Raw genomic sequence first — 9350 nt, 5'->3', positions numbered from 1 at the left:
CGACCCGAATCTCCTCTGATTCCATTGATTTCATCTCCTTCGATTGTCAATTCGCGAGTTCGAGAGAGAGAGACAGAGAAGAGGAAGAAAAAAAACCAGTCGCCCATCAAAAAAACTTATATCTCCTCGCCCAACCATTTGGTGACACGTAGAGTGTCTTAGAACAAAGATGAGTATACTATATAACACCTTCCCTTAGAATATTATATTAATTTATAAGTATATAATTGCTTTTATATAAGTAAGCAATTTAAATGTTATTTTATAAGTTTTTATAATTTGTAAAATGATTATAAATATTATTTCACTATATCTTTATTCTAAGAACACCATAATTAGTTTTCCCATTTTTTTTACCTATGATCTTAACAACTGATCTAACATTATTTTCACTATATATTTAATCTAAGAACACAAAAAAAGTTCTCCTATTAATGATGCCCTTATTCATTTGAACAAAGATCTACATGACATGATCTCGTATGCCATCGTCTTCTTCATTTGAATATCCCACATCACATTGAATTCTCTTCATGTCAGATCACATAATCAAAGATATTAGAGAAATATTAAAAAAGATATTTGTGATCAAATTGTACCAAAATTTATTCTTTTTATAAGATTTACATTCATTGGTTGACTTATTATTTTCCTAATAAGATTCAATATATGGCTTTAAGTTAGGTAGATAGATTTTAGGAAATTTGAATTAATATTATCAAATAAGGAATCATTTTGTTTGGTTACAGGAATAATTAGAATAATGTTAATCCAAGTGTACCCTTAATGAGTTGAGTTTTTAGTCTTTAAAGCAATGACAACTTTAGTAAATATCTTAAATATTTTTGGACATTTTCAAAATATACTTCAATTTTAATAATAATATTAAAATTCTGTTTCGTTACTTATCACTTTGACTAAGTGCAAATTCATTAGTGAAAGTTCCAAAAATAAGAATCAGTCGAAGCGACAATATAATAAATTAATAATTTAGTTTTATTTCATAGACAAGCCATACATAAATTTGAGGCTACAAAGACATATTTCAACTGGTCGAATCGTTGATCGGATTTTTATTATTTTTTGCAACAACATCGTCCATTTACACACCCTCCATCATGGTACCTCTTGTGAGTACAGTCAAACCAACATTCATACTCTCCGTACCTTGTTGTACATGGAATAAAGCAAACATCATTTTTTGATGTTTCCATCACTGTAACACATGAGACACGACAACTTAGACAAAATATAGTCATTAAAATAGGTTTTCCAGTTTTTTCTTTTCTTTAAGTAAAATGTTCAATAATTAATTTGAAACTGACAAAAACAGTTGGACATACGATAACAATATACCTGGTGAGGCCAAAACGTCAGAGTTGGACAATGAGTTTGTTAGTATCACTTAAAGAAAAAAAAATCACAGAAGTTTTGGTGATATTCATTTTTTTTCTCACTATTAATTCTCTGTTGTAAGAAAAAAAAAGAAGAAGAAGAGAGTCTATATTTATATCATTCTTTGCCAAGAAAAGTCTTAATTTCAACCTAGTTATTTTTTTTTTCCCATAAATGAATCGAGCATATATGTTGATAACATTATTTTGGTGGTAGATATGGCATGATTCCAATGGTACCAAATCATGGAAATATATACAGTCAACAATATTATTTTGTAATTAAGTAATAATATACTGTAGATGATTTTGAAATTAAGGGAGATATATGAGAAAAATGGAAATTCTGCTTTTCAAAGAAAATATTACACAATTCCTATCATTCAATACATCAGATTCAATGCAGGATCTGAGTGCATAAATTTGTGTAAGAAAAAATGAACTGAAAATTATTATTTTTGGGTCAACATTAGCATATATATATGTGTATGTATATTTGCATTTATGGCATGATTCTATAGATTTTTGGTACCAAATCATTGAAATATGGTCAAAACTTCTTCTGGTAGGTGGTAACCATTTTAGTATAACAAAAATACATAAGGAGTAGAATCATAATTTTTTTGAAAAAAGGTATGAGTTGGACAGCACACAAAAAAAACAAATAATAAATAGTGAAAATACACAAATTTGACACAAATTTGGCAATTTTTTTTAACGTCTATTTTTATTTCTTCGAAATCGAGTTTACAAAGTTAGAGAGAATATCCACACATGGATAAATAAACAATAAACTAAGGAACGATACAACTTAAGAAGCTAATTACAAGATACATAAACTGATAATAATAATTACTAATACTATAATCTACAGACTTCAATCTTCACTCCAATATCGAGTTTTATCTTCAGTCTTCTTAGCCTTCAACTTACGTTTCCAATTGGTGGATAAATTATCTATGATGATGATTTTGGGATCCCATTCTCATCAAACCAGTGGAAACGACCACGCTTGAATGATATGGGAATAGCCACCATTGCAAAGCATCATCACGAATAGTCACTATGAGACTCCACCAACAATTTCGCTTGAGGAAGCCACCGTGGATGTGTGTCAAAGCCGCTGCGTGCCTGTGTCGCAAGGAAACCACCATCGCACTCAAGACAAACAATATCACTCAATTTTTGTAAGGATGACTGAAGACAAACTAGAGAAAATATTAAAAACCCAGTCCGGATTGAAGAAGATGAAGAGACATATGTGTAGATACATAATTACAAATATGAAAACAGGACATGGTACCGACACAATAGATGCATCGGCCACCGGCCAGATTGAATCGGAAAGAAAACGCTCAGAACCAGGCAATTACGTAATCGTCTGTTTCCTATCTTTTTTTTTTGTTTTTTTTGCTAAATTAACACTTCATCCTATCTAATTACTAAAATAACACAATTTTTATGTAGAAAGACTAACAAATCACAATTTTTTTTATTTCAGTTTCAGAAAAAAAAAACACGAAAAACAGAAAATTATAATGTTTAAAAATATGATTAATGAAAATTATAATGAATAAAAAATATGATGTTTAAAAAAAAGTTTCAAAATATAATGTACAAAAATAATATTCAAAAATTGTTTATAAAAATATTATGTATACCAACAAATCAACCATCAATAAACTCCTGTGGGAAATCTGTCTATAATTATTGACATATTTATTTTACCGACGCTCTAGAACTAGCAGACGTTTTCATCTGTGATTTGTCGGTAATAGGTGTTTCCAATGGCTAACTAACGGATATGCTTGTGAGTTCTAAGCTGATTTCTTGTAGTGAAAACATACATCATTTTTCGATCTCTCGATCAACGGCGGACTCAAGTAGAAGCTAGGGGGTCAACTGAACTGGGTAAAATCTTAAAAACATTGTTTTGCATGTAAATAATTCAAGTCTCATTAGCTTAGTTGGTTTTCTTCAATCTGCTGATACTCCCAAACCCAAGTTCAACACTCCCTTTCTACATTAATATTTTCTTTTTTTCTATTTTAAATATTTAATTGTGTAAAAATAAAAATTTTGACCTGGGTAAAAAATTTCATGGGTCCGCCCGTGCTCTCGATCACTAAACACATATACAACTTATGTTAGTATAGTACTTTATTCTTTATTCGATAATTTGATCATTAATTACTAATATTGATTTGGAGTTTGACTATGATTATGCTTATTGACTACTCCATATTTTTAATATTTGGAAATGGAGTTTAAATATAAATATACAGTATTTATTAATTTGGAGTTTGACTATGATTATACTTAATGACTATCATTAATTTGGAGTTTCACAACCAATAAAAATTAAATACTAGTACAGTCAGGGGGTGTATTCAACTTGAAATTTTACGTGATTTGTGTGAAATTTACAAATCCTATGTTATTCAATCATGGATTTTAAAAACTCTGTTAAAATCCACTGTTATTGAACTGATGGTTTAAAAATCTACTTTAAAATCCACTGTTATTCAAAACAGTTTTGTGGATTTGGATTTTAGTGGGGTGTATTGAACTGAAGATTTTAGGAGATTTGCTGGGATTTTAATATTTCAGAATTTTAGGAGATTTGAGTGTAATTTTAGGAGATTTGATTAGAATCTATAGAATTTGAGATTTGGGTTTTGGGATTTGGTGAGATTTGATTATAGAATTTTAGGTGATTTGGGTTTTGAGAGGAACTTGATTCAACATGTGAAGAAGCTTGATCTCTTGGTTCAGTTGTCGGCACCTTCTACAAGCTCCCCCAACTGATTCTTCCACAAGATGTGTAATTGTAAACAGAAATGTTGATGTATTCTTAACAGAGTTTTACAACAAGATGAAAAGAAAAAGAAAAAGACATTTATGAAAGGCAAAGATGAAGATGAAGTTGTTGATGCAATCGCTGCATTAGTTCAGAGTACTACAAGAAGTAGTTCAACGAAGCAAATAAGATGGAGCTGAAATAAGGAAATCAGCTAAGGCGATTAATATTCAAACCATGAAAGTTATGAAGACTAGAAGCTTGGAGAAGAGTCTAGAAGCATGAAGAGTTTCCTTTTTAGTAGAAAAACATGAGGCAGTAATGTCACATGTGAAGAAGCTTGATGTTCAGGTTGCACAGACTGCTGAAGCCGTGAAAAGAACTCCTGGGACTCTGCCCGGAAAAGGGGAAGCAAACCCGCGGAATGAGTATGTCACATGTGATTGAGCTAAGGGGAGGAAAGAAGTTACCCCCTAGAGAAGCACCATCCGCTAGGATTGACAAGGGCAAGGGTATTGCTGAAGAATACCTTCCTCAACATGCTGCTGAGACTCCACCGTTGAGTCAAAAAGAAGCCGAAGCATCCGGCGAGCATGTGCTCCCATCCAGCGAGCACGTGCTCCCGACTCCCGATCAGACCGTTCCTACTGAGGTACCTCCTGCACGCGTGTACACCCCTAAGGTTCCTTACCCTGTCCCTCCTAAGAAATCTCGCAAGGATTTGGAGGATGCAAAGTGCAAGGAGATGTTGAGAGAATTGACGGTAAAACTACCCCTAGCTGTTGCTGTTCAGATGATACCTGCTTTGAAGAGATATGTGAAAGGGTTAGTTTCTGGGAGAGTGTCAGAGGAAGAGAACGTGATGATGGTTTCAAGAGAGTGCAGTGCTGTGCTGCAAAACAAAGTGCTAAAGAAGAGAGATGATCCAGGGCGATTTGTCTTATCCGTGAGAATCGGTAAAACGATTTTTGCAAACTCCCTCTGTGATCTAGGTTCCAGTGTGAACCTTATGCCATATTCAGTGGCTAAAAGGCTGGGATACACGAAGTTCAAGTCTACACGGATTTCGTTAGTATTCGCTGATAGATCCACCAAGCGCCCCATAGGAGTGTTGGAGGATTTACATGTCCAGATAGGGGACACGCTTATACCAGCAGACTTTGTGGTTCTGGAACTTGAAGAAGAACCACGTGACCCCCTGATCTTAGGTAGATCATTCTTATGCACAGCTGGTGCGATTATAGATGTGCAAGGGGGAGCGATCGATCTCCATCTGGGGGATATGATCGCAAGGTTTGAGATGAATAAGCTGCTCAAGAAACCTATGATAGATGGTCAGACTTTTGTGGTTGATGATGGTTCAGAGGTTGCACATGAGGTCACCGATGAAGTTCTCACTCTCGACCCGCTGGAGGTTGCCTTGACAAAGGCAGAGGGTAAGTATGGATTCTTGAATGAGGAAGCTGATGGTTTTACACGCATTTTGGATGCAGGTACACGGTTCCATCAACTGGTAGCTTACGCCAGCCTAGACGATGAGAACCAATCAGGGGAGGAATCCACCGAGGGAGCACCTGCTCCGGATTCCGGAGCACATGCTCCGGTAAAGTCAGCGGATGGTCCTTGGAGCGAGTTAAGAGCTCCAAAGGTAGAGCTAAAACCACTTCCAGCCGGGCTAAGGTACGCGTTCCTAGGTCCTAACTCTACATATCCCGTGATAGTGAATTCTGAACTAAACAATGTAGAGACCGCTTTGCTCCTTTGTGAACTTAGGAAGTATAGAAATGCTCTAGGGTATTCACTAGATGACATCCCAGGAATCTCACCAGAACTTTGCATGCATAGGATACATCTAGAAGATGAATCAATGACTTCGGTAGAACATCAGAGGAGGTTGAACCCGAATCTAAAGGATGTTGTTAAGAAAGAGATAATGAAACTTCTAGATGCGGGTGTAATTTATGCTATTTCTGATAGTTCCTGGATTAGTCCAGTTCATGTAGTCCCTAAGAAAGGTGGAATTACAGTGGTTAAGAATGATAAGGATGAGTTGATTCCTACTAGGACAGTTACGGGACATCGCATGTGCATAGACTATAGAAAACTTAATGCTGCGACCCGTAAGGATCATTTTCCTTTGCCGTTTATTGATCAAATGCTTGAGAGATTGGCTAACCATCCTTATTACTGTTTCTTAGATGGCTATTCAGGTTTCTTTCAGATCCCAATCCATCCCGACGATCAAGAGAAGACCACATTCACATGTCCTTACGGCACCTTTGCTTACCGCAGAATGCCGTTTGGCTTGTGCAATGCACCATCGACCTTCCAACGATGCATGATGTCCATTTTCACTGACCTGATTGAGGATATAATGGAAGTTTTCATGGACGATTTCTCCGTCTATGGGAGCTCCTTTTCCGTTTGTTTGTCTAATTTGTGCAGGGTGTTGCAGCGGTGTGAAGACAAACATCTGGTGCTGAATTGGGAGAAATGCCACTTCATGGTCAGAGATGGAATAGTGCTGGGACACAAGATTTCTGAAAAGGGGATTGAGGTTGACAAAGCCAAGGTTGAGGTGATGATGAGTTTACAACCGCCTATTTCGGTAAAAGGGATCCGCAGTTTCCTTGGCCACGCCGGTTTCTACAGACGGTTCATTAAGGATTTCTCCAAGATAGCAAGACCACTTACCCAGCTGTTGTGTAAGGAAGTGAAGTTTGATTTCGATTCTGCTTGCTTGGAGGCCTTTCACACGATCAAAGGAGCTTTGGTTAGCACTCCGATTGTACAACCGCCAGATTGGGACCTTCCCTTTGAGGTCATGACTGATGCGAGTGATTATGCCGTGGGAGCGGTTCTGGGACAGAGAAAAGACAAGAAGCTGCACGTGATATACTATGCCAGCCGCACCTTGGATGAGGCTCAGTGCAAGTACGCTACAACCGAGAAAGAACTTTTAGCGGTTGTGTTTGCTTTTGAGAAGTTTCGATCATACCTTGTTGGTTCCAAAGTGGTTGTTCACACTGATCATGCAGCATTGAGGTATCTACTGACCAAGAAGGATGCAAAACCAAGGCTACTCCGTTGGATTTTGTTGCTTCAAGAGTTTGACTTGGAGATTAAAGACAAGAAGGGTATTGAGAACGGAGTTGCAGATCACTTGTCAAGAATGAGGATAGAAGAAGAGCTACCCCTGGATGATAGCCTTCCTGAAGAACATGTTTACTCGATCGGCACCTTTGCTCCTAATGATCAAGTCTTGTTGTTCAACTCTAGGCTGAAACTGTTTCCCGGAAAGCTAAGATCACGATGGTCCGGACCCTTCACCATCAAGGAGATTAGACCATATGGGGCTGTTGTGTTGCTGGACACAAAAGGAGGAGAATTTGTGGTGAATGGACAGAGGCTGAAACCATATCTTGCCGCCTCTGAGCACGCAAGGGGTGAAACCTTCGCCCTAGGCGACCCTCCTATCGCCTAAGGAGCTTTCGAGTCAAGCTAATGACCTAAAACAAGCGCTGGGTGGGAGGCAACCCACCAGGTATATATTGCTGAGTTTTTCTTTTTCTTTTTAGGATTTGTTTCTTCTCTTTTCGGTATCAGGAATGTTGGAAGAAGACGCGGAGCACATGCTCGCCGGACGCGAGCAACCCGATGCACATGCTCGGCGAACTGAAAAAAAAAAAGGGGAAAAAGGGGGAAGATGCGGAGCACATGCTCGCCGGACGCGAGCAACCCGATGCACATGCTCGGCAAACTGAAAACAAAAGAAGAAACAGAGAAGAGCGATTGGGCCAGGTAAGTTTAATGAATTTCAGGCCCAGGCCCACCAGGCCCACCAGGCCCAGGTAACCCACCAAATCGCAAACCCTTCTCTCTTTTCTTCTTCCTTCTTTCTTCTTTTCTCCTCGTCGCAGCCGAAGAACAACAGCTTGATGCGGAGGATCCTGACGACACTATCTCGCGGTTGCTGCCACCACACCACCACCGCCGCCGACCCTAGCCCACCGGTGAGACCACAACGTCGAAGGCGCCACCTTGCCCGTTCGGAGAGCGAGAGCCCAGATGATTCCGACGTCTGATCACGGTTACACACACCATCATTGTTCTATCCGCCTTATTTTCTTTTCATTTTTGTTGCTATCTTTATTTTTCTTCTTGTCTAGGTCTCTCTTTGGCTTATTTTCACACCGGAGACGGTGTGAAGTGAGTCCGGGGGAGGGTCACCTATGACATTTGTTTTCTTTATTTTTCTTTTTATTGAGTCAGTTTGTCATGTGAGTCGAACCAAAACTTGTGGGAATTAGGACCGAAATCTGTGATGTTTTTAACCATTTGTGAGTTTGACCGTTTTTTCTAGTGACCATTGTTGCAGAACTAAGAATACAGAGACGAGCTAATACCTCTTCACATTCGGACCCTTCTCCTGGCCAGAAAAGCTTCATCCCATTAAGGTTTCACCGGAAAGACTTAGACTCTACTTTATTGGAACCTAACCGGATTTAAATTCTTCTCATTTTGGGCATTAGGATAGGGAACGTGTCACATATTCAGGACTTCTTATTCATTTTGCCAATCTTGCTGATCCTGAATAGTTAGCTCATTTTAAGTTAGTACCCACCCCGAGCCTAACCTCTTTTCAAACCACTTGCACTTGTATTTTTGTTTTCTCATTCTGTGCAGCTATGTGCAAAACGGTCAGGGAGAGCAAGACTGACACAATCTCTAACTCGCTCTTGCTGGAGAACCAAAGAGGAAAGAGCCGGACGGACAGAGCACGTGCTCCAACCCAGCGAGCACCTGCTCCGAAATTATATACATCCGAGTCCGCGAGTTGTTTTGAGCAGAGAGAGAGCCTAGGATATGGTCCGCATGCTCCAGGGGGCAATATCAGAAGAAGATCCCCCATCATCCTTCATTGCTGGAGAAGTTTTTGGTATAGCTTGTTCTAACACATGTGGTCTGCAGGTCATGATCTACTCACGGTTTCTGAGATTTTTGCGAGTTCCCACCTTGGCTCTCTTGGCGCTTGGTTTGAGTTTGTTTGAGGACAAACAAAGATCTAAGTCCGGGGGAGTTGATATGTTACGGTTTTGACTCACTTTGACCCCGTTTATTTGATAGTTTTGTAGTTGTTTGAGTCATTTTCAGGT

General features: G+C 38.6%; 1 pseudogene across 1 annotated transcript; it reads right to left on the bottom strand.

The window, feature by feature from the left end:
* Positions 1 to 964: 964 nt before the first annotated feature.
* LOC109132623 (putative defensin-like protein 60) lies at positions 965 to 1445 on the bottom strand (annotated as a pseudogene). The gene is made up of 2 exons (XR_015596139.1): positions 1357 to 1445; positions 965 to 1216 (listed from the first exon to the last, which is right to left on the bottom strand). The product of XR_015596139.1 is annotated as a putative defensin-like protein 60 (transcript).
* Between the last annotated feature and the right edge of the window lie 7905 nt (positions 1446 to 9350).

The sequence above is a fragment of the Camelina sativa genome, chromosome 4 (genome assembly GCF_030686135.1).
Source record: "Camelina sativa cultivar CO46 ecotype springtype chromosome 4, ASM3068613v1".
Lineage (NCBI taxonomy): Eukaryota > Viridiplantae > Streptophyta > Magnoliopsida > Brassicales > Brassicaceae > Camelina > Camelina sativa.
This window is presented reverse-complemented; position numbering and strand designations above follow the sequence as displayed.